This window comes from Mauremys mutica, chromosome 5 (assembly GCF_020497125.1).
Source record: "Mauremys mutica isolate MM-2020 ecotype Southern chromosome 5, ASM2049712v1, whole genome shotgun sequence".
Lineage (NCBI taxonomy): Eukaryota > Metazoa > Chordata > Testudines > Geoemydidae > Mauremys > Mauremys mutica.
In genome coordinates, this window is record NC_059076.1 from 37,833,735 (window position 1) to 37,858,354 (window position 24,620).

Below are 24,620 nucleotides of genomic sequence, written 5' to 3' on the forward strand. Positions count from 1 at the left end.
AATGTCATTAAAACCAGGAATACATTTGTTTCTCTATTTTTATCAGGGTGGATAAAAATCAATTTTTTTATTTAAAATGAATTTTTTAAAAAAATCAGATTTTTTGATTGAGTTATTTAAATTATAAGTTTTTCTTTTTAAAAATAAACCTGTTTAAAATGAAATCTGAATTTAATATAAAATATGTTAAGACTCAAATGTATTATACTTTCTTAAAATATCATCCTAATGCAACTTGATGCAAATCATAAGCAAAAAGTTAATTATCTAGTAAATTAGCAATATATCATTCACCATTTTCCAACATACTAAAAATGTACAATTAATAAGAATCTGAAAATATTAAGCTATGTAATTGCTTAAATAAATGTATGCAGATATCGTGTATCCTCCTACGTAGCAAAAAGATTAATGTAAAGGTTCTATTAAGTTGTAAATAAATAGGTTTTAATAGTTATATCAACAAATAAGAATGCATCTTTCTTTATAAAAATAACTGAAGCACAAACGGAAAAGATGACGAAAATCACCAAGTTAAATCAAGGCTTTCTGCTTGGAGATTAAAATCAATTTACCCTGGTTTTTACTCTGAACATTCTGGGCTTTGGCAGTTTTAGCAAAGCTATTAGCATATTTTAAGCAACAATAATCATATATTGTGTATCTATAGAATTTATTTTCCAAAGATCTCAAAACTTTTTACAAACATTCATGAATTAAATTTCACAGAAACCTTGCACAGTATAATGGAGGACCAAAGAAGGTACAGTGCAAATTTTCAAAAGTGTTGACTAATTCTGGATGCCTTTGGTTGTGGATGCCCAATGTGAGACATCTGTGGCCTGACTGCCACTTGTGTTGAGTACCCACAACTGCAAGTGTAGCCAATAAGAGCTGTAGGTGCTCAGCACCTCTAACAATTAACTTTCCAGATATCATAACGCGAGCACTCCCAAAGAGAGGCACCCAAAATTGGTGGACACTTCGGAAATGTGGACCTAAGTGATTTTCTCAGGGCCACAGAGCAAGTCACTAGGAAATGAGCTAGGAAATTAATCTCAGAATCCTGGCTCCTAGTTCTCTAGTCTAATTGTGATAAAAGACTGCTTTTTTATTTTAACTTTGTAAAATGTAGTTAAATTTCCTTTAGAATGTTAAAATATTTTAAAAAAACCTCAGGGAAATGTATGAGTAGACAGTATAATGTAGCTAATAACATCTATTAACTCTAAAAGAGTCATTTGACTGTAACATGCAAACATATGTTGTAAATAAAGGACAATAACTTTACAAAGATAGGCAGGAGCCAATGGCTCTCATCTTTCATCAGAAAGATTATTAACAATATTTTCCAGTGAGCTAAAAAACAATTATGAAAATCTATAATCATGCAAAAATGTGGGAAATGATTAAGAATCTGTAAGGAAAATTGAGTCACTGAGTGACCTTTACATGACTAGAGAAGAAGGCATTAAAAAGAAAAATTGGAACATCCACGTACTTTCTTTGGGGAGAAATTAAACTTGGTATGTTGATAGAGTCCAAAAGAGATGTGGCTCAGCCTTTCAGCACCATTTTAAAAGAGAGAGAAAATCAAAAAGGGAAAAACAGAAGCCTTCTTTGGGAAAACAGGAGTTCATGAAGGTAAAACTACATCTTAGCACAGCAAGTACAAACTTGCTTTTCCCTGAACTTCAACTTTGAAGAGAGATTTTTTTTAAAGTGGGAGTGTACCTAATGTCTAGTTGCAGTACTGATCATGTATCAAATAACTGGAAATGGTATTCAGCCAAAGATGAACAGTGGGTATAATAATAAATTGTATTTGATCAATTATTACAGCAAGATGTCAGTAATCAAAGCATGGTTAGTCAACTATATAACCTTACGAAACTCAGAAAGCTAAGCACTGTCTTTCCATTATGTTTTATAATTTGCTATTGACATTATAACCCTTTATGAAGAAAAAGCCTGGCAGAGAGAGCATCTGTAGCCAGCCTCTTTACACAACATCCTTCTGTGTAATAGACTTTATTTATTTATACCATTAATAATTCCAACAAATGTGTTTAAAATTAGTACAGCTACTGCAAACAATGAGGCATTCTAAGTAGGCTTTGTTTTATTTTTTACAGTTCTGGATTATAGAGGAATATAACCCTACTGACAGAATACTTACTAAAAATAAATATTTCATTTGCCATCCAATGACTTCCTATTTAGATACTAAAAAGTTATGGAAAGTGGAAACTGGAAGAGCACAAAAGGCCAGATTTTCAGGAAGCCACCAGAAATGCATCTGCACAATTATTTATGTCCCAAATTGGGTAACCATATATACAAATGCTAGATTCCACTCACAGAAGTGAAATGAAAATTGTTTCAGAGAGTCTAAAACCATTTTCCCCCATTTGACCGAAGAATACTTAACTCAATCCAATTATGATTCCATGAGTCTTCTAAGCAATGACCAAAATGTCCTTAAAGGCCAAGCAAAATAGAAATGATGGTGATAGGAAGAAGGAAACACTTTGAGGGGGTGGCTAGAATGCTAACCTCTCTCTCCATCGATGGTGTTTGCTTGCCAATTGTCAAGGTAGTGTTGTAGTCTCTGGGTCCTGTTGGACTCATCACTACTGCTAAACATGTACATAGAAACAGTGGAAAGACACGTAATGCCTCCTTCCAAGTCTGGTTAACTAGGCAATTGAGCCCATTGCTGCTGGAGGATGATGGAGCTATGATGCACAAGCTCCATGCATTTATCACCTGCAGATTTGATTACAGCATCATTCACTACCTGAGGCTGACAAAGGCCACACGCAATCTCCAGCTAGTTCAACACAAAGCAGCTTGTCTCTGTTACCAACAGAAGTTGGTCCAGTAAAAGAAATTATCTCACTCACCTATTCTCACAAGAGAACTTTATGCAGGAAAAGTGGTTATTTCATATTCCTTTTTCTGATTCAGGGTAATATGTATTGAATGTAGAATCTATATTTAGAACTTTTATCAGAAATGACTCATAAAACAAAAGCAGAGGCAATATAGTGTATTTTCCAAATATCTATCATTTATTGTGCTTTGCTATTAAAAATTAAAAGATGTCCTGAAATGATGCAACGGATAGCTTTATCATTAGAACTAAAGAGTAGCTATTTGGATCCTGATGCCAGGAAGACAAGCAATTTAAAAAAATACAGATTTTGTTTAACAAGAACAAACTACACATGGAATGCACTGTGGCTACACACACACACACACACCCACCCACCCACCATGGTCATAAAGATGCATCAAACAGAAGTTCTTTGGCAGCAACTACACAGGTGCCTCTCACTCAAGCTCTTTTGCACTCTGTAGCAGTAAAAGGCAACATGACCCCCCCACCTTCTCTCTCTCTCTCACACAGACACACACACACACTGTGGTACATACACATGCTGACTTGGGCATGCAAACATTCTGCTTTATGTATGTAAATAGACTGAGTGCTTTTTCAGGGACTAGCTAAAAATTCACCCCCAAGAAGTCTAAAACAATCCCCTCCAAATGACTAATATACTCTCTGTTTCAGACTAAAAGCATTTCATCCATCTTCAAAGCAAAGTAATGTTGAAAATGCCCGCAGAACATTTCCCCAGCATACAAGATGTTTTGGTCTCTAAATAAATTCTAACCCATCTCTTAGGTTTTCTATATATTCAAGAAATTGGGGCAAAGCCAATAACAACACCAAAAATAGGAGACTTTGAGAATAACAACTCCTCCCCAAAGAATTCTTACACTGCCTTCCTCACTGTAGTATCTGAGCACCTTCCACATGTGTATTAAATGACATGACTAACATCTGTCATGTGTGATTCTTTCACTCTCTCAACTTCTCCCTAGAAAGAAAACTATATGTGCAGTATAGTGTTTTTGTTTAGGGAATATTTCTGTAAACGTATATGCTGCTATGTTTTTATATTAGAGAAGCCCGGTCACAAAACTGTGCCTTGCACTCGGTGTGGAAGATGGTGAAATTTGTAGTGGTCCTCAGTTCCTGTGGGACAGTTTAACAGTTTAGGACTGCCCCATAAAAAACTCTGTCTGCTGCACAGACGAGCCTTAACTTTGTGGTAGAACATTCCAATATGCCTGAGGAGGAGAGTTGTCAACCACAGTCCTCCATCCTGGAACCTCAGGTGATCTTTTGGGTATTCTGAGCCCAGGCCATTGAGTGCCTTGAGGATAAGGACTGAGACCTTGAACTTAACTCCATATTCTATGGGAAGCCAGTGTAGAGAGCAGATGAATAGGTATGATGTGAAAGAGAGGTGTCTAGTGAAAGAGAAAGACTGCACAATTTAAACTCTTTCAATTTGAGGAAAATCATTTCTGGGTTATTCCCACATAGGAGACTGGAGTTCTGAACTTATGGAATTTTCCTCTGACTGCTCCCTAGGAGGATAGAAGAACAGCATTTACCCCCTTGGACCACAGGCAGGAGGTCCCTGAAGACCGGTTGGATCTGCTGAGATCCATGCCATCCAGGCTGAATTCCTGTGTCTCTGCTTTACGTCCTTGTCCCCACAGCAGGGTGGCTACTGTAGGACTTCATAGAAGCAGAGGGGAAAATGTTGCCCTTTAGTGTTATTTTTAGATGTAGCAGAAGGTGACTGGGGAAGAGGAAAGGGTTAGACACTTTCAGGGAAGTTCCCAGAGAAAAGTCATTTACAGCTTTGTTGCTATTAAATAATGAAATAACACAAATCTGTTTCTACAATGTATACTGAAGCTAATGGGATTGCATTGATCTAACTGAGGGCAGAGTATGGAATATAATGTCAACTGTTACTTGGTGTTAAGGCTTGGAACTAATGCTTGAGTGAGAGCCAGTAAGAATAACCAAAACCTGAGGAATGATGCTGTAGCTCAATCAGCATATTTTAGATATCTCTCTGTATTCAATGACTATATGTGACATGATGTAGCCTTTTAAAAAAACAACAAAACAAGACATGCCTTTTCAGACAATGCCAGCAAGCGCTTTTACTATTTTCATTATGCCTTTTGCTTTCTTGGTGGACAATTCCTCCCAGCTACTGTTGCTGGCTCATTATTAGATTTGGATTTTAAAAGGTGAGCAAAGACATTTCTCTCCTCTACATTAGTAGCCATACTAGCATACACAATAGAAACTGACTGGGATTGGATTTTTTAAAAATATTCACTCTTTTGAGAACAAGCAGAACCTGATATTAACTTCTTAGTCTGGGAGGAATCAGACTTGATGATGCAGATGTTGGTTTACCAGTCATTTCAGCAAACATTTACAAAGGTCTTCTCAAGCAGCTACTGGGGCTTTTCAAAATTCCTTTTTTTTTTTTTTAAACTTCATGTTTACTTATTAGCTTTGGTCGCATGACACTGGTCTTGCTGGAAACATGTATATAGCAAACATGTACTAATGAACTGGGAAATCCAAACAGGAAGTAAAGACATGAAAAAACAGTATGATCCAAAAGTTATTTATAAAAGTGAAAACAAAAAATAATTTTAGATTTATTCCCAGAGATCTACCTATTCATGTTTTGAAGCGTAATTATGAGTAAGACTCATACTTCAGCGGGGCCTGAAACCACAGATAAAAACCCATACAGCATATGTTTCTTTTATCCCACCCTGCAAGAAGGGATATGGTCTCAGCTTTTAGTCTACACCGTTTGAGTACAAATGGTCTAGGTGTTCTTGAGAACTCAGTTTGAAGGATCAATGCCAACACCATCCCCGTAACACCTTCTAGGGTTTTTACATCTCAAGCCTAGTCACGTGAAGAGTGACAGTTGGTGAAAACATTTTAAGCAGCTACTGATCTCTCTTCTCAAATTTTCTATGCCACCTAAACTACATTAAAGCAATTACAAGTTAACATGATGCTGACAGCCTCTGCAGAGCACATACATGCCAACTTTCCCTGTTTAGAAGGGTTTCTTGCTATTTTATTTTAGAAAACCATTTTGCCAACTCCTAGGCACAGATATTTAAATTCAGTCCAATAGATATGTCCTACAGAATTTAAGAGAGATTAAACTAACAGGGAGCTCTAGAAATTAAGTAAAATTCTATAGAGGTTACTCTGAAAATTTATGTAACTGAATGGGGAATGTCTCCTTCATATAGATTTTTCAAAAGATAATACCTCTGCAACAGAATTATTCAGATGGTTTATTAAAAGTTCTATAGGATGGATATCTACCTCTATTAAATCCCACATGACTTTTACAAAACAGCTTGTTTTTCATTCCTGATATTGGTGTGTATAAGCACACCCTCTTCTTTCAGAAAGGGGAATCTAGAAAGTAAATACAGCCCAATGATGAACAACTCCCACCCTCAACTGTCTGGAAATCCTGAAAGAACAGCTCCTGCTGCAAGTTTTCTAGCCAGGGATGCTCACACACACACACGTCAATTCTATTTTCTATTCAAATTTGCCCTTCCCTAGTATTTATATATATAAAAAGAAGGGTTTCCAAATAAAAATGTGTAAACCAACAGCTGCTGCAGATAAACCATCATTACTAACCCCGTTAGCAGGTTTCTTTTGCTTTTCTTTTGCTTACTCACAATAAGGAAAAACAGGGAATGGGGAGGTGAACTGAAGTCACATTTCACAGGAGTGATACCCGAAATATATTTCATGTTGTACTACATCACAGCTACAAAATATGGCAGGCTTTCTGTTTGCTTATAGATTACTGTGGTTTTGGAGATATGCCCATAGTTGTTGAGTGCTTAGAAATTCTAGTGGTGAATTCAGCAGATACAACTTTGATAATTGTTGTACTACATAATCCTCACACAATACTTCATCCTGTATCTCTTCCTCCTACACTAGGACCTCTTATTTGCTCCTACTCTCTGTAACCTCAGTAGCATCCTTAGCCCTATTTTTTCTCTACTGGTACATAATCCTTGTCTGTACAGAGTAAACTGTTATATCTCACGGAATGAGCTGAGAGTGTAGGAGACCTGGGTTCTATTCCCAGGTCTGCCTCTGGCAGATTGGGGGAACCTTAAGCAAGTCACTTCACTGCTCTGCGCCATGGTTTTCCCATCTGTAAAACAGGGATAATGATACGGACCTTCTTTGTAAAGTGCTTTAAGATCTACTGATGAGAAGCACAATATATTACATGCACAAAGCTTCAGGGCTTCTAAATTCCGGGAGAAGATACACATAGGGGAAGATAGGTCATCAACATAATGTACAACAGCTACACAGAGGCACCTGCTTTTTGTAGTTTTAACCACGTCTGGCCTTTTAGTTCACTGTAAAACTCTTAGAATGTATCTACACAAGGCTTTTTTCTGAAAAAATTCCCTTTGCTAACACTAGCGTAGGCAGAGCTCCAGGCAGTCACTGGCATTTTAAAAACCACGTTGTCTAAACCTGCTTAAAGCAGGTATACAACAAAGAGGTATAATCGCTGGCAGCTACCTGTGTCTTGCACTCCCATCATTGCTACCACGGGTAGAGCTGCACCAATGGGAAATTATTCAGGAAAAAAAAGTCTATGGCAGAGAAAGTTTAACTATGGCAGTCATTTTGTTTCCACAGTATACCACTATCTATTTTGTTTATATTAGTCCTAATACCCGGCAGTATTACCTAATACCTAGGTAATGGCAGAATAAGATGTGTTCATCAAGTTAAAATATTGTTCTGAAGAATGGCTTTGGAAATACTGGGAATTTGAAAGTTGCTGGCACACTCGCCAGTATGGCATGCATAATTACACATTTTATATGTACACCTGCCTGCTACTGTTAGACGTGAGACCCCCTAATTTACTATAATGAAGAGATTAGACACAAAATTATTTCCCTCAATTTTTAGGTTTGTTTGCTCTTAACGTCATTTTGTATACAGTCAACTTCACTGTTACACTCATTGTACGACTGGATCTTTTATACAGCAAGAGGGGAAAGAACATTTTAAAAAACATGAAAGGTGTTAGTAAAAATCACAAAAACTGATGGGGGTCTCTGAGGCAGCTGAAATATGTGAAACTACTTTTAACTCATTACAGAAACTGAGTAAATCTCAACTTGACAGAATCCTTTAAACCTCTTAGCAGATGCTTTCCTTTTTTACATATTACTAATGTCTTTTTTCCCCTCTGTGACTTCAGTACTGATTTTGTTTGAGATTTTTTAAAGAGTTTTATACTGATCATACAGTTTTAGACATGCTATTGAAAAGAAAATACATTAAAAATAGTTGCATATTACTGTATCACAGAGAAACAGCCTTCTCCAGTGCTGTTAAGGGGGTACAGAATTTAAATTGCTACATTTCTCCAGCCACTTACAAATCTGTAGATTGTCTCATTTTTCTATGTCAGCTCAGAAGGATGACATTGTACACTGGTTTTTCTGCTAACACAATCTTTGTTATTTGCTATGGCTAGTTATGGTTTTCTGTTTGATGGGACTCAGGAGATTTTGGCCCTGCATATCTTAAAACTGACACTATTTCAAATCGAAATGATTTTTCCTCTTGATTTGGGATCTTAGATAATATCTTAGTTCTTTTTAAACAATAATTTTATACTCCATCTTAAACATTCTTTCAGCAAAGGATGCATTACCAGCCATCAAGGATGCCTACCCACCGAATCCGCATAGAATTATAGCCTACAGAAAGTCTGTGATTGCTTGTGACAATAAAATGATTAACAAAGACTAGGGGCCACATTTTCAAAAGTGCTCAACACCCACAACTACTCTGAACAGAAGTTGCTGGATTCTGAGCACTTTTGAAAATATGGCCACTTAATATCGAGCTGAAATCTTATGAAAATGTAGACACTTATTCAAAAATCTAAACAGGGGCTACTGGGTGCAGACTGAGCTCTTTTGAAAATATGGCCATAGATTTTCTACAAGAAACAATTACTTTATTGAGCTAAACATTAATAGCATGGGGAAGTTTATCAGACAAACAGTAATAATACTGTGGGAATGGCTGTCTTATTTGTATAATTAATCTATGTACAAAATAACCCAAATTTTTGCTGCTTTTAAGGGTTAAGATAGGTTGGGAATAATCTGCATAAAAGTTGCAGAATATGCTCCCCCATTGAGCCTAATAAGGTTAATTGCCCCAATATTGTGCTCCTGATGCCAACAGTTTAAGATAAAATGTGCAAATAATAACTGGCACTAAACGTAATGTGAAAATCAGTGAGGAATATGTAGTTCTTGTAACTTGCACCCGTGTTTTGCTTTGCTCCTGCAGAATTCTCTCATTAATCTTACTTCACTGAGCATCCCTGGAAACCTAATGACTTTTCCTTACTCCCAATCTAGAGGGACTTCTAGATGACTGGCATTTAGGGAAGGAATACAAAATGTAGTAATGACCTAATGACAGATGGTGATATGTTAACATTTGCTCTATACACATAAATTGTGCTTCAAGCATATTGATCCTGAGTAAAACAGGAATAAGAACGTCCAAACTGGATCAGACCAAAGGTCTATCTAGCCCAGTATCTGTCTTCCGACAGTAGCCAATTACAGGTGCCTTAGACTAGGGAATGAACAGAGATAATCATCAAGTGACCCTCCCCTGTCACCCATTCCCAGCTTTTGGCAAACACCATCCCTGCCCATCCTGTCTGATAGCCATTGATGGGCCTATCCTCCATGAGCTTATCTAGTTCTTTTTTGAACTCTGTTATAGTCTTGGCCTTCACAACATTTCCTGGCAAAGAGTTCCACATGTTTACTACGTGTTGTGTGAAAACTACTTTTCTTTTAAACCTGCTGCCCATTAATTTCATTTGGTGACCCCTAGTTCTTGTGTTATGAGGAATAAATAACACTTCCTTACTTATCTTCTCCACACCTGTCATGATTTTATAGACCTCTATCATATTGCCCCTTAGTTGTCTCTTTTCCAAGCTGAAAAGTCCCAGTCTTATTAATCTTTCCTCATATGGAAGCTGTTCCATACCCCTAACCATTGTTGTTGCCCTTTTCTGTACCTTTTCCAATTCCAATACATCTTTTTGAGACGGGCAACCAAATCTGCACGCAGTATTCAAGATGTGGGGTGTACCATGGATTTATATAGAGGCAATATGATATTATCTGTCTTATATCTATCCCTTTCCTAATGATTCCCAACATCGTTAGCTTTTTTGACTGCCACTGCACATTGAGTTTTCAGAGAACTATCCACAGTGGCTCCAAGATCTCTTTCTTGAGTGATAACAGAATTTTGGATGATGTATTTTTTGTTAAACTCAGGTTTAAAAATATCAGAAGAAATAAAGAAACGATAATTTTGGAGTGGCTTTTAAAAAACCCTTAAGTTTTATGTTTGTAATCAGGGCTGGCCTTATGAGTATGCAAGTGCCCAGGGCGTTGTGGTCATGGGGGCTCCGTGGTTGACAGGCAAGGAGGAGGGCAGGTCTGTGGTGCAAGGCTACAGAAGGGAGCTTAAAACAATGGGAGGGAGGCAGCGGGGCATAGGGGCAAAGGGGAGAGCCCAGAGAGTAGCGGGGACCAGGGGTGATGGATGGGGAAGCAGCAGGGGCCAGGAGCGGAAGCCTGCAGGGGCCAGGGGTGACAGAGCGGCTCAGTGGGGAGCCCAGGGAGGCAACTGAGCCTGAGGGCAATATGGGGGGAGGGAAGCAGTGAGGGTCGGGGCACCAAAATACAAGTTTCCCCAGGACGCCATTTTCCCTAAGGCTGGCCCTGTTTGTAATTGTATTATATTCAAGTTTCATGTAAAAGTTGACCACTGCAGTCAAATTGTAATCCAGGAAACATGCACCCTTCCCCTTCTTCTAAATGAGAATTGCACATGAGTATCCAGAGTAGAACTTGATCATTTATGGCGAATGAATAATTTCTCAAGTAACTAAAAACAAACCCCCCCAACACAATTTCACATTTCTAGCACCAACACATTGTCATGCACCATCAGTTGCACTTTCAGCGCAGGCTCTAGAGTGTAATACAGACAGGGTGGGTTCCCCATTTAAACAAGAACATTGACATACATTGTGGAGAGAGGGGGCTCTGGAGGTAGCAAGAGCTAAGTCCGTTCTTTTTCGTGGTGGGGATGGCCAGGGATTCTCAATGGCCCTTTGTTTGCAAGCGGACACTGAAAATTGGAAGTGCTGCTGACCTTCTGACTGGTCGGTGGTGCAATGTCAATCAGCAAATAACATAGGTAAGACTGAGGACAGCAAGGTGAGTTTTTAAAAGTGTGGGTTTTGAGGAAGCTGAACCCTGTTTTCAAAATGAGATTTGGGAGGAGGAACTAAGGCTGTTTGGGATTTAATCCATATAAAACAAAACAAATGACAACAATCACTCAGGCCTCAATTGTATGCAGTATAATTCATATTATACAACATAAAATATTGCAAAACATCACTAGTAAAATTAGAACATCATGGGAGTACCTCTATTGCTCATTTTATTAACGTACCTCAAACTGTCCATCGGTCTGTGAGAGGCAAGAAATCTGATTTTAAAGATCATCATCATACCTAGGGCCTCACCTATTCTTCACTCTTTTAAATACCAATAGGAGTCACTCCCTGTATTGAAGCTGATAGGTGCTTAAGTCCTTTTGTGAATGTATCCCTAACTGCCATGGTAGGTGACTAAATCCCAGAATCAGGCTCCACTGGGATTCACAAAACCCCCACTCAGCTGCCTCCCACACCTTGTTGGTGCTTAAAAATCACTCTCCACCTACATTTGTGTAGTAAAAGTTTCCAAGGAAACTATGTTTCAGCCTCTGGGCATGCACACTGCAGCTCCACGCCAGGTTATGGAAGCCTAAGGCCCAGATTGATTCACAAACTGGGTGAAGATAGGCATTCCTCCACCTAACTCGCCTACAGGGCCCCATCCAGTGAACGTGTTCAGACCTTGTCTCCTGGATCGGACTCCAATAGGTGAACTCACACAAAATGGAGGAGAGTAAGAAAGAGGACCACCCTCATAACTTGTAACCCAGTAGTTAGGATACTCATCTGGGATGTGGGAGATCCCCAATTCAAGTCCACCCTTCACGTGAGGGGAGAAGGGATTTGAAGTGGGCTTTGTCACCCTCAAGTGAGTGCCCTAACCACTGAACTATAGGATATTCTGAGGTAGGGGAGTCCCTCAATCTCTCCTGTTGAATCTATTCCACTGTGAATAATTTAAAAAAAAGTCACTGCAACAGGGGGGGACTGGATCCTGGCTCTCCCAGGTGAGTGCTCTAATCATCAGGCTACAGTCCTTCTGATGTTTGCACACACTCTCTCTTGCCCAGTGATTCTTTCATTATTTAATCCAAAGTGGGACAGCTTCAATGTGAGAGACTAAGGGAGACCCAGATCAAAATATCCTTTAGCCCAGTGGTTAGAGCATTCGCTTGAGAGAGGATCTGAAGAGAGATTTGCCACCTTTCTCCCCATCAGGACAAGGGATCTGAGATGGCGTGCAGGGAGGGAAGTCTTCTACATCTTGGGTGAGTACTCTATCCACTCGTCTAAAGGCTACAAGGGAGGTCCTAACCTGAGGACAAGATTGGCAGCTGGGAATCCCAATGAGAGAGAGAAACATCCCTGCAGCCTGGTTTTAGGCACTCATCTCCAAGAGAGGAGCAGGGCTTAGCACACACCCCTTGATGTGGCATCTCCACTGGCTAAATTAGGCAATGAGCACCTAGTGTGCTGGTTTTTGCATAATCCCATTCTGAGGCACCCATCTCTCCATTGTACAGGAACCTCGGTGCCTAACCCAGTGATTTTCTAGGTGCCTAAAAATTAGGCATGGTAATACTCAACCTTACCATATGTAAATTTCTTTGTTAGTCTAGCCCATAGTGTTTTTACCTTAACTAATTCTGTGCCTTACAACAGGAAGAATTTAATTAGGTTGGTGCTGGATTTCACTGGTGCTCAGTCTGCCAGTGTAACTCAATACTAATCTAGAGATTTTACCTGTAAAATGGGACAGAGACTGAATAATTCAGAAACACGCCTGTTTAGTCCTTGGCCTCTCAGATGAAATTGTCAACGAAGACAGACCCTAATTTAGCACGGTACTTAACCACACGGTTAATTAACATAAAGATAGGGGTGGGCCCATGGATTTCAATGGAACTACTCATGTGCTTAAAGCTAGGCACGTGCTTAAGTACCTTTTGGAAATGAGGACATAATTACTGAGACAATCTTGGACAATAAATAAGTTCAACATTGGACTAACTTCAAAATTAGTGACAGTTGTGATTATGATTTTGGAAAGACAGAAATTTTTCTAAGCCTATCACACAGTTCACATAGTGGCCATTATATGGGAACTTTAAGACACAACTTGTCTGGGCTAGAGCTGAAAGTGACCTACAGCTGAATGTCTAGAACTCTTTCCATTTTTTTAAATAATTAATTCCAATATTTTCATCTTGGGAGCAGGAATCCTCTGCAGAATAAATCCATCAGTAAATTGAAAGAAAGTGTTTCGAAACATTCTTGCTTGCTAATTGAGTAAATAAGAGTCTCTCTTCCATAAAGATACATTTAGATGTACAATTATAGCTGGGAAACAACAGTGGTCTACAAGGCAGGAACATTTTGTTCAGATTAATTTCTGTTCTCAAGTGGTCTCTCACCACACATGATAATCTGATAAAAACAGTGTGTCCGAAGACCACAGAGGTTTCTGAGCAATAGCTTTCTGTGCCAAGAGAAATTAACAATAAATGAATAAAAACCATTCAGTTCTCAGTTGCATCTTTTCAATCTCTGTGTCAGTGGGGGAGGATGTGTGTAACTAAAAGGGAAAATTTGGTTCCATAAGTTAGCCTATGACTTCTAATAATTATAACATACTCCATAACCTTCATACACAGAAAGGGCTTCCAGTTTGGTTCCCATGCTCCTAGAACAGGTTCACTGTATATAAGAAACTCCCTACATGGGGTCCTACTATTGAAGGACATTTTCTGGGTTTGTTTATGGAGCATTATATATGAAGCCGCAGCATACAGGAAGTAAAAAGGACAAAGCAACACTGATTAGAAAGGGGAATTCGATTTTTCATGAAAATTCCAATATTTACCAAGTGTTGAGTTTGTGATGTAATGATGCTTCCCTATAGATATCTATTGCTAAGCATTACTGAAATCACATAGTCCCAATCAAATAAGAGTAATAAATCAAGCTTCAAGAAAAATATATAAAATAATTGTGAAACTACATATATATAATTATAAGAAGTGGGAAATGTTTAAGAAGTGATACTCAATTAAACAATGCTCTCCATTCCCTCCCCCTTCCCTCCTTCCTCATTTTCCTTTTCCATCACAAGTACTTTTTTTCCAGGGCATTTTTCACTGTGCAAAACAGCTTCAAAATTCACCAAAGGATTGAGATAGCCCAGGGGCTCCTTGTCAGTCACAAAATTACTTCACTAAGGAAGTCAGTATTTTCTAGACCTACACAACTCCACATCAAAATGAAACCAAATCATTCTCAGTTTCATAAGCTTAACTCTCTCCAGCACCTACTGACTACTTATTAGTGAAACTAATTTAATTTTATGATGACTTCTTTTGTTGATGTAAATTTCTTCCATTAAAAGGGATGGTCTGGGCAGGAAGGGGAAAGAAAAGCTTTCCACCTGTTAAAATCAATACTGCAGTTTGAAATTATTCACAGTTCTTGCAGATACTTTACCAAAGCTAGTCCTTAGAAGGCCCAATAAAAATTTAAGTGTATAAATGCTGTGAGCAGATCCTTAGCTAGTGTGCATGTCATAGCTCTGGGAGCGCCATTTCAGAAATATTTTTTGGGGGGGGGGGGAAGAAGTTGTGTTTCAGTATATATAACATTATATGGTGTTATAGCCTGAAAAGTCGGGGCGGGGGGGGGGGGCAGGAGAGGAAGTAGAAGACATAATGGAGCACATAGACCTATGAAAAGTCTGGGTGGGGGACAAACTAAGGTCGGAGAGGAGGCACTGCTCCCCTGCCCCCATAGCTTGAATGTCAATGAATCACAGAACTATGACAATTTACACCAGCTGAAGAACCACATCTGAGTCTTTAAATAGTGTATTGTTTTTGCATTTTAGCAATTCAGTTATTGCTCATTTATTGATATAGATGACAAAATACTCCAAAACCCTCCCAAAAAATCAGCAATAGTTTCCTTTCTTCAAATGACAGAAGCGTGTCTCTAAACCAGAACAAAAATCCTTCTTTGGCTAGCAGAATATTTAGAAAAGTAAACAAATTCACAAATAAATTGCAAATAAGTTCCAGAATTCAAAACGAAACAGCTGGTCACATTCTTCACCAATTACATCGGTTTTATGGAGTAACATTGCTGAAAAACTGGCGTACTGGAGTGGAGCATCAAACCCTTTAGTATTTGCTTCGATTTTTCTTCTTCGGAAGAAAAAGAAAAAAAGGACTTAAATTTGTCAATTTATGTTATCTATATTTTCCTCTCAAACTTTTCATTTTAGTAAGTGTGTATACATTTTTGCAAATATTAGTGCCTTTTAAAACTTACCATTTTTAATTGAAAACTTAAATGAATTGTTAAACAATAGCAATGCTTAATCTGTAGACCCCCAATCCTGAAAACTCTTACACGCATACTTAATTTCGCTTGTCTGGGTAAAGTTGCTCATACACAGAAGCACTTGCGGGATCAGGGCCACATAATGTAATTCATCCTAATGCAGACTCCATTTTGTATGTAAGTTTCAGACACTATATCCTATTTTTTGTTCACGTGAAGTGAGTAACTTAATAATGCTCCTTCATTCATGTCAACAAATGCCACTCAAATGAAAAATAATGGAGCGTTGAATCCTCTTGTTTTTAGGGCCAAATGTAACAAACAATTAATTAGCTATTATTTTCCATCCATGATAATTTCATTTTCATTATTTGGTACTGAAGATCCCATCTACTGCTTTTGAAATTACTTTAAAATAGTTGCAGTATTTCCTACACTTGGGAATTATTGAAAATATCAAAAATATTCCTTACACCAGTCATATTGGTAAGTGACTAGTTTTTAAGTGAACCCAAGCAATGCAAGGTAGTAGAAACCCTGATTTTTCTTTAAAATGAAGTAGGAATTTCACATGTGAAATCAAAGGGACATTTGAAAAATCACTGTATTTTCAGACTGAAATTCTGTGCCTCCTCTAGTTACAAGTAACCTCTACAAAGTTAAAAGATCTCTCTCCCCCCTTCCTTTTTCAGTTTGTTTGGTGGACTTGAAAGCATTTTATGTCCAGTGAGTTTCTCCCTTACTTACCTTTACAAACATTAACAAAAGAATAGAAATATATATATTTGTTTTATTTGCAGTATTCTTTACCAAGAAATGTCACGGCATGAAATTTAAAGTGTGCTCTAACAGAAACTAGAATTTTTGAATTTGCATAATTGAAAAAAAATCAAGTGGACCATCACCCTTTAAGGAAAATCCACAACACAAAGTCATTCACAATAAGTCATTCATTTACTGAAAGACTAGTTAAATGACCAGTAACACTTCATTTCTGGTCCAATGACTCTACAGATCAATGGAGGAGGGAAGACAAGGATGGTGGTAAATCAATCCTATTGACAGGTTCCCATATACAGGTAAGACACCTGCACTTAGAAACAATGAGGTTTTCAGAATGAGAAACACAGCACACTTATGCTCATTTTGTAAAGTCAGCTAGGGTTCAGTATATTACATTACTGTACAGTGTCCCAAGCCATATGTGCCCCTAGCAGGCAGCACCTGCTGGACACCTATTACTTTGGACTCGCTCAGATTATTTTAATAAAAATTCCCCATTTTCTCTCCTTTGTTTTCTTTTAAAGCTAATACTAACGAATCTGGATATACCCTGGAGAAATAGCTCTACGCCGTTTACTGTGTATCAGTCTTTTGGACGAGAACTTAAAACATTATGTTCTGTCAGTTCCCTGTTGACAGCTATACAAGAGTTGGGTGTTATTGTTATCAGAGATCCCATGACAAGCGTCAGAAGCAGTGGGGTCTGCCTGGCTGTCCTTTGCCAAAATTCCCCTCTGTGACAGCACACGCTGTACTTTACACCCGGCTACCACCCTCCCCCCCCCCCCCCCAAGAGACAGCTGAACTTAACGGCACTAGGGAGGCACGAATAATGCCTGAGGCGCTCTCAGAAAGAAAGGTGATATTTAAATATAAAACAATATTCTCCTCCCCGCCCCGCACACAGTTTCTTTTACATTACAAATCCCGCCAGGCCAAACCTTGCTGTCATTTGTACCAGCATCAATCCGGAGTTACTCCGCAGCGGCACCGGTTAAAAGGAGAGTACCAAGGCATTCAGCCAGCCCGCGCAGCAGCTGACTGGTGTGAAGCTCGTCCCCCTTCACACGCATGACGGACGGACGGACCAGGAATGAGGAAGTGAAGCAGCTGGTGAAGGTGAATGTTTAAAAAGGCACCAGAGCAACCGCTCGGGCGGCTCCAAGCAGCCCCGGCGGACAAAGACCCGACATTGATTTATGTGCTCACCCTCACGCGGCAGCGTATTCCGGCTCGGCCCCCTTCTCCTCCAGGCTGGCCGCGCTCCGGTGCTCCGGCAGGGGGTGAGCCCGCTCGGGGCAGCAGCTCAGCCTCGCGCTGCGCTTCGCTTCGCTCGCCGCCGCCGCCTTTGCCGGAGTCAGCGCGGCGCCATGTAAACCAGGCTGAGAAGCGGAGCGGCCGCCTCGTCCTCTTCCCCTGCAGCCGCAGCGCGGCGGGGATTTTCCCCCTTGTTTTGGAGAGCGGCCCGGGTGGCTCCGTCCCACAGACCTGTCAGCAGCAGCTGCCCTTCCGCAGCGAGTTACCTCCTCTCTCCCTCCCTCCCCTGGTGCCGCCGCCGCCGCTGCTGCTCTCACTTCCTTCCTGGCTGGAAATTCCCACTGACGTTTCGAGAGCGAGAGAAGCAGCCGCCGCCGCGGAAGGGCGGGGAGTTGCGCACGAAGGAGGCGCTCCAAAGGCTCGGCAGCTCCAGGGATGCCTGCGGGGGCAGAGGGTAGCGCAGCCATCCCGGGGCAGGGCCCTGCTCTGGGACCCGCGCTGGCCAGGAGTTGAGTTGGGGAAGATTCAAAAAAACCGTCAGCCGTATTGTTCAGTATTGATATGAGAGTAGCAGCCGGAGACCCCGGTCAGGTCAGTGGCCCATTGTGCTGTGCAAGGGACATGCACTGGGGAGGGGCAGCCCCACCCCTGAGGAGCTCACACCATCCCTTAGCGAAATCCTCTCCCACCCCAGAGAGAAAAGGGACAGTAACACACACATCCAAATCCTCTCCCACCCCAGAGAGAAAAGGGACTAACACACACACACACACACACACACACACTCCCACCCCAGAGAGAAAAGGGACTGTAACACACACATCCAAATCCTCTCCCACCCCAGAGAGAAAAGGGACAGTAACACACACATCCAAATCCTCTCCCACCCCAGAGAGAAAAGGGACTAACACACACATTCAAATCCTCTCCCACTCCAGAGAGAAAAGGGACTCACACACACACTCTCTCTCTCTCTCTCTCTCCCACTCCAGAGAGAAAAGGGACTGTAACACACATCCAAATCCTCTCCCATCCGGGGCCGGATTAATTCAGGAGCTGCAGCCCAGGGCCTTGGGCTAAGGGGGGCCCCCAGGGGCCAAATGTGGCTCGCTGCTTCTTTTGATCTGGCCCATGGCAAGTCTCCACACCGCAGGCAAGACACTGGTTCCCAAGCCTCGGTGCTCCCCCAGGCCTGGAGCTGCAAGCACCGGCTCACCAATGTACCCCTGCGGGCTGTAGGCGAGGGGCATCCAGGGAATCTCTGCACGCTGCCCACAGCACCAGCTCCACAGCTCCCATAGGCCAGGTACTGCGGCCAATGGGAGCTGCGGGGGCAGCACCTGCATGCACAGGCAGCGTGCACCATACAGAGCAGCCTGGCCCCTCTGCCTAGGGGCTGGACATGCCGGCCATGTCAGGGAGCAGAGCAGGCAGGGATCCTGCCTTAGCCCCGCTGCGCCGTCGACCCAGTCGGAGCCTGTCCCCTGATCCCCTGCCCGAGCCCACTCCAAACCCCCAGGAGCCCCACAAAAATCTAATAGCCCCAGGCCCGCCAGAGAGTTAATCCAGCCCTGCTCTCTCCACAGTGAGAAAAGGGACTGTAACACATACACACCACCCCAAATCCTCTCCCACCCCAGAGAGAAAAGGACTAACACACACACGCTGTCTGTGCTAGCAGGGCCAGTGTTAGACTCGCTGGGGCCCAGGGTAAAAACTAAGGAGTGGGCCCCCACCCTGAGCCCCGCCACCCATAACTGAGCTTATTAGGGCCCCCAGACAATTACCCTGCTTGATACCCCTAATACCAGCCCTGGGTACAAGAGAGAAACTGCCCTTCTCCCTGCCTTCCCCCACAACCTTTCTACCCTAAAGAGGAAGAAGTTTGTAATAAACCCACATCGAACAAGATCTTTCTTCCACAGACGCAGAAACTGCACACACAGAGAAAAATCTTCCAGCCTAGAGGGAGATATTTGAATACGTGAGCCTTGTCTACACTGGTGACTTTACACAGAAAAGTCGCACTGTTATTAACATGGGTTTTTCAGCACCAGTCTTTATATCCTTTCAGTTAAAAGCAGATGGTTTAAATAACAGTCCTGAAAACAGCCACTGGAGCATAATCAAAGCTCTTGAGGCATCCACCCTCCTTTTCTATATGCTTGTGCAGCACCTAGCACAACAGGGCCCCAGGTTGGCTGCCCTATGTTAAATAATAATAAAGAATACACCGAAGCTACCAAGGGAGGAGAATTGGGCCTCAGGGCTCTGTGGGAAGGAGCTAGATTTAGATCTAAAATGTGGGAAGTGTTTCAGAGAGAGAGAGAGAGAGAGTCATTTGAAAGGAAAGGTGCCATGTCACAGCTAGTACTTGCATGAACAAGTACTGAGAAAGTGGATAACCTGAAATGGCTACAAAAGTTAAAACAGACATTGTGGAATGATTTTAAAGGGACACTGTTAACGGGTTTAGGACCCAACATTTAGGTTCTAAATTAAATCCTCTGCACCACCCCTAGATCTAATCTTTACAAAAAAAACCCACAATTTTAATTCTGTTAAGACCCCATCTTCCATCATTGAAGTCAATGGAAGTTTTGTAATTATCTTTCAAGGGAAGCAGTATCATGCCCTAAGGGATCTTCTGCATGGCAGTAAGGCTCTGGGTAGGTAGATCACTGGGAAGGATCAGGGCCTTAGACTGTAAGCACTTTGGGGAAGGGTGTTGTGTACTCCACATTCTCTAAAGCACTGAACACATTTTAAATACTCAACAAATAATGAATAAATACATTTAAAAATACCGATTGAGTCTTCAGCAAGAGAGAATTTAGGTTGCTGAAAATTCAATTGTCCTCAAATGACATCATGGATGCTCTAATTTTCATCAGCAGATAATGGCTACTACAAGGCTGTTAGGCCAGTCAAGGACTGCGGGAGCAGTTGGGCCATGCCTACTTATCCGAGAGCCCCCTGTCCCAGTGGGAGTTGCATAGCTAGCTCTACACCCCCTGAAAAGGCGTGTTGGAGGAACACTTAGTTCTTTAGTTTGGGCCAGGCTTCCCGCTCTTTTGCACTGGCAGAGGTTTGCACAGAAGGACCTTATTGAGGCTAAAGTATCTTGTCCATGGATTTCTCCTCTAGGAAAGACCAGAGAATTTCTACTGTGTAAGTGTTTTAGGCATATTATCCAATACTTCGTAGCATATTCATTGTGCCTGGTCAGCTATCCTTTGCATAGTAGTAAACTAGCTATGTTTGTATTTTAATCAGCTATGCTTGCTTGCTTCTATTTCTGAATAGCATTAGTAAAATCTGATTTTTATACAAGTTACTGGAATTGGAGGTAAATTTGGGATATTGGAGAGAATGAAACAAAATTCTTACCTCAGTCAAAGCGGACTCAGGACTGGGTACTCAAAGCAAGCAAATTTCAATTCCCCTCAAGATTGCCAGCTTCCTGGCAGCACTGAGGCCAGACAGGATACTGAGGAGAGCTTAGCGATCTTGTCGAGTCATACACTTGGCTAGTGGTCCAACGTACATGGTCAGTCTGGAGGCTTGTGCAGAGCAAAGTGAGCGGGAACTGAAGCAGGAAAAAAATGAGTAAAATTGTGAGCATGGTTGCCAGATTTGGTTGGATATATTCTTGGAGGTTTCATCACAGGATAATCTTTAATTAAAGATTAATCTTTAATTCCTGGACACTCTATGATAATCCTGGAGGGGTTGGCAACCCTAGTGGTGGATAGAAATGTACATGGAGAGGGGGATGGAGTTCTGTAGAAGATTGAGTATGAAGGCTAAGGACTGGTTATCCCCTCCCTTTGACTGTGTGCAGCCATTTAAATCTGGGCATAATGGGTGTAACACATGACCATTTTCATTTGGAAGTAAGTACTTTACACAGTTGCAAATGGCTACACAAGATGTAAGGCAGTGAAGAATCAGGTCCTAGTTTGTTTGTTTGTTGTTGTTGTCATGTTCTTCAAAACATGATGCCAAGGCAAATGGGAGCCAGTGAATGAATCCGAATACGATAGTAGCATGTAGAGTGGTAAGAGAATAGTGGGAAAAGGAAACTATTTTCAGCAGCCGTCTTTTTGTTCTGTGCTTTTACAGCTGCCAGTACACTTGGAGCCTGATCACCTATCCGTGCTGTTATGATAATATAAATAATAATAAGAATGATAGCAACAGCTTTTTGGATGGACTGAAAAGGAGCAAGAAAAGCAGTAGATGGACCAGAGAGAGGGAGGTTTCAATACTGAAGGTAAGAGATGACCAATATATGGATGAGAATTGTAATAGAGCAGAAACTATGGATTTTAAAGAGGTTATAAAGAGATGGCAGCCTGCGTGTGGTGTGAAAGAAAGAGGAGCCAAATATGATTGAAGTAGTGAGTCTAGCTGAGGGACAGAACAAGTGATGGAGAGGGGAGGACTTGGGAAAAACAGGTGAGATGAGCAAAAAAGAAGATAAGAGCATCCTGACACACCCACAAAAATCCTCATGGAACTTTAACTATAGCATTGCTGGCAATCTGTGCTAAACTCAACAATTCAAAGAGCAGCGTGAAAGAGCCCACATTGTTTTACGCAATCGCTGACTTTTTCTGATGATGCACAGGAGAAAGAGGGGTAACTGGTTGGGCAGGTCATGTTTGTTTTTCTTGCTATAATGGGGTGAGATTCTGGTGGAGGTGAAACTCATTTCAGTGCTGTGTATTATAATTTCTATCATTTCTATTGCTAGGTCCGAAGATTTTTTTTAAATGCTGGTGGATATGATGATATATTCACAAGTCTCCCACTCACCCTGCAAATTAAAAAATGGTCCACTGTAAATAATGCTACATTGCACAGATGTACAGTACATGTATTCATTCTTGTGGCAGATTTAACTAGAACTCTGCGCGGGAGCTCCAATTGACTGGCTTCCAATGGGGCCCAACAAACATGCTATGCAAATGATAGGGACTATTCAGAAGAAATAGTCTGGGCTGCTTTCACTTTACAATCCAGCCCTGGATATTCCTCCATATAATAATATAATGTACAGTATGATCTCAAAGTGTACAGTAGCACATTCCCTCAGAACATACACCATTGTTTTATACATAGGAAAGTGTAGCAATGGAAAAACAGGATATGTAAAATAGGGTGAATGACACCACAAGCAAATATCTTAAGCAGAAGCTGTTAAGGCATTAGTGTCACAACAAGCTTGGGAATAAATATAGTTCTAGTCTATTCTTTAGAAGCTAGGGTTAGTCTAGACTATGATTCATTTTTTGCTATTGATCAATTTACTATCTAATCCCACAACCACTGAAATCAAAGGGATTTTTTGTCATTGACTTCATTGAGAGCAGGTTTTTGCCAGTCCCTTAGCCTGCTACACCCACTCCCCTCAGTACTTCACCTGATTGGATCATGATTAGTAATGCACCATGTTCAGCAGCCCTACTAGCGTAGCTGAAGGATACTGTCTCTCAACCCTCATTTCCACCTCTGCAAGCTACGGCCCATCCTGAGCAGCCCACTTTTCATCTTTGTCTGACTCAGACCATTAAAAGCTGAACAAGAATGATTCTGTAGTCTAGTGGGTAGGGCACTCACCTGGGAGGAGACACCCAGGGTCCAGTCCTCATATTCTAATCTCTCTCTACTTATGTATCCACAGTGGAACAGCTTCCAACAGGAGACACTGAAGGAGCCCCACATCAGAATATTCCATAGCTCAGGCACTCTCCTGAGAGGTGGAAGATCCCTATTCAAATCCTTTCTTGAACTTGGGTCTCCCACCTTCCAAGCGAGAATGCTAAACCCTGGGATAAAGGTTATAAGGTGGGAAGCAGCAGAAGGAACATCACCTCCTCCTCCTCCTCCTGTTTTTTATGGAGCGAAGCAGGCACCTAACTCATTCCTGCAAGAAACAATTAAGCACCTAAATCACCCAACTGCCAGAAAGGGGTTCCCATTCATGGATCACTAGCAGAAATAGGCTAGCAGCCTGGATTTAGGCACCTATCTCTGTGAGAGGGCCAGGTCTTGAGACACTCCTCTCTTCAGGATATCCCATAAGTTAACTTATATGTCTCCCAGCCTAGCATCCTAGCTTTTGTGGGTTGCATTCCCATAAAATGCCTCCACCCACATTCATTCTATAGGGAGCCTAGGTGTGGAACTCAGGCTTCGTGGATCACTGCTACTGTAATTTTTCCTAGGCACCTAGATCCCTTTGTGGGTCCAAGCCTAGGTGACCTGCTGTGACAAAGTGGGAATGTTCTTAATGTTTTTTCTGAATACTGTATGGGTGCCTCAGTTTCCCCTATGCATTTCTTAAGTATCTAGGTGGTGGGATAAGGGTGTGTGATCTTTGCAAAACCCTAGAGGGCCGGTTTGATGCTGTCTGCACAGAGAATGGCCCCGTCTCCTGGCAACTGATGGCCAGGTCCCTCCTCTGCAAAGGTGACAACTGAAGGTGTCGGAGAACAAAGATCAGGTCACCTCCTGGCCCAGGAAAGAGACAAAGGCCAGAGGAGGGGTTGGAGTGTTTCAGTTTGGACGGAACAGCTCCAGGCACCAGTGCACCAAGCGCATGCCGGGGGGAGCAAGCCACGGGGGGCAGCCTGCCAGTCGCCGTGAGGGCAGCAGTCAGGCTGCCTTTGGCGGCATGCCTGTGGGAGGTCCAACAGTCCCGCGGCTTCGGTGGCAATTCGGCAGCGGGTACGCCAAAGGTGCGGGACCGGCGGACCTACCGAAGGCATGCTGCCGAAAGCTTGGGGCAGCAAAATATATAGAGCTGCCCCTGAGTTTGAAGCTGGCTGGGGAAATGGAGGGAGGCCTAGATGGGGCTCTGGCCTCCCTGCCCCCAAGATGGACCGGACTTCGGGGTCCTGTTCTCTGTACCTACAAGCTCTGTTTTAGACTGTGTTCCTGTCATCTAATAAACCTTCTGTTTTTACTGTCTGGCTG

The 24,620-nt window shown here is 41.6% G+C and overlaps 1 protein-coding gene across 4 annotated transcripts in view; it reads right to left on the reverse strand.

The window, feature by feature from the left end:
• Positions 1-21,221, reverse strand: part of NFKB1 (nuclear factor kappa B subunit 1) — an 84,216-nt gene extending 62,995 nt beyond the window's left edge. The window contains exon 1 of one of the 4 annotated variants that reach the window (XM_045018468.1): positions 21,027-21,221. The gene's annotated coding sequence lies outside the window, so the exon portion shown is untranslated. Of the gene's footprint in view, positions 1-17,588; positions 17,745-21,025 lie in introns of those variants that run through there. The other 3 variants (XM_045018465.1, XM_045018466.1, XM_045018467.1) reach the window with 3 other exon arrangements.
• Positions 21,222-24,620: the final 3,399 nt, after the last annotated feature.